Genomic DNA, 2009 nt, shown 5'->3' with positions numbered 1-2009 from the left:
GTTTTTAGCTGCACATTTGTTTTAATTTCACCAGGTTCTGAGTATGTATTTGTGTATTGGGAGTAGGGAGGTCATGCATGGTAGTGAAGAGGGCAAAAAAAAGATCTCACTTGATTGACACTGCTGTAGTTTTTGTCACCAAAATCTTCCTGGAGACAAATTTAACATTGACTACATTTTTCACGGAGTGATTTTTGAAGTGTGTTTTAAACTACCATCATTATGACTATCTCACTTTCCTATCAATGTGTCAGATGAGAATACACTCTTGGGAGTCTTCTGATTCTTGGTCTCTGGTTCTTAGAGGCCCATATGAAACAGAATTCCCCTTTTCAGGCCCTCATAGCCTCTCTCAACAGCGATTGATCTCTGTAAGATTTTCCCCAGCTTCTTCTTTCTAGCATTAAAACTGGAAATATGATGTAGATGGTCAGTGGGCAAAAGATTACTTCCTACAGTGTAGTTTGTTATGCTCTTGCTATGGACTTGCCTTATAACTCTAGAATTTGGGAGCATAAATTAGAAACCATATAGTTGTGTTCCCCCACTCCAGGCTATCACTCTAGGTTTGAGTGAGGAAGCATCTACTCCCTCTGTTCCAAAGCCAACGAATTTCTCATTTTAAAATTACCCTTTAACTCTTCCTGCCATCTTTCTGCGCCACAATGGCGCACATGAATATCCTGGCTGATGCTCTCAAGGGCATCAACGATGCTGAAAAGAGAGGAAAATGCCAGTTTCTCATTAGGCTGTGCTCCAAAGTCATCATTCGGTTTCTAACTCTGATGATGAAGCATGGCTACACTGGCAAATCTGAAATCATTGATGGTCACAGAGCTGGGAAAATTGTCGTGACCCTCACAGGCAGGCTAAACAAGTGTGGGATGATTAGCCCCAGAGTTGATGTAAAACTCAAAGTTCTAGAAAAATGACAGAATAATGCGCTCCCAGTCCGCCAGTTTTGGTTTCATTGTACAAACCTCAAGGGGCATCATGGACCATGAAGAAGTAAGATGAAAACACACAGGAGGAAAAGTCCTGGGATTATTTTTCTAGAGATGTAACACATGTTTACAAATAAAATGCCTCGTGGACTCTGAAAAAAAATTACTTTAAATTAAATTAAATTACTACCTCAGCCTTTCTATACCATGACATTTACATTGAGATAAGGATAACAAAACTGGTTTCTGATCAAATTTTAACGACATCTGTGTCTTTGAAATAAAAGTCTAGGCTTTCAAGGGACTATTTCAAATGGAACAATATTCAGTTGTATATATGAGCTTACAGATTTTAGATAATTTAGTCACAACAGTTATTAGTTATCAACTAATATTAACTGTTTAAGTTATCCTTTTAAATTAGCTTGTAAGATCAAAAATATTACAAAATTGATTATCAGTATTTTGATGTTCTCCTTAAGACTTATTTCATTAACGAGAAGGATTTTCATCTCAGGCAATTGTAGCCCTGGTGTGTTCATTGTTACAGACACCAGATGCTCCCCCTTTACTTCTCATAGTCATTTCCCTTCTTTTAAGATTGTCTATCCATCAATATCATCAGACTAAATCACCTTGGACCAGGCCCATCAAAGGCTCCGTTGGCAATGTCACTGGGACCATTTGCAACCTAATTAATCTATCTTTGTGGTGCCTCAAAACAGCACACACACTGCTTTAATTGCTACAACCTCACACCCACTGGGGACCACAAACAGAGAATAAGCAGACTCTGTTACACCCTGCAACTCCTGCATTAGCATCATTTACTGCAAGATTAATGATAGAAGCTGAGAAAGCCAGAAGTGTGGAGCAAAGCCATAGGTTTGGGCTTTAGAAGACTTCCCATGCCACTTAAATAGAGCAACAACTTGACTATTAATGTAAGAGTTAAAAAATTTACACACTTTAGACACATTACTTACTGTCAATGAACTTTACAAAGCTTTAAACTTGATATTACTATTATTCTGAAAACTTCAAAGTTAAAGCTCTTTTTCCTTA

The 2009-nt window shown here is 37.9% G+C and overlaps 1 pseudogene; it reads left to right on the top strand.

Annotated features, from left to right (window-relative positions):
- The first annotated feature begins 665 nt into the window (after positions 1-665).
- Positions 666-1056, top strand: LOC129015728 (small ribosomal subunit protein uS8-like; annotated as a pseudogene).
- Positions 1057-2009: the final 953 nt, after the last annotated feature.

The sequence above is a fragment of the Pongo pygmaeus genome, chromosome 18 (genome assembly GCF_028885625.2).
Source record: "Pongo pygmaeus isolate AG05252 chromosome 18, NHGRI_mPonPyg2-v2.0_pri, whole genome shotgun sequence".
Classification (NCBI taxonomy): domain Eukaryota; kingdom Metazoa; phylum Chordata; class Mammalia; order Primates; family Hominidae; genus Pongo; species Pongo pygmaeus.
Note: the sequence above shows the minus strand (reverse complement) of the source record. Positions and strands in the feature narration are given on the sequence as shown.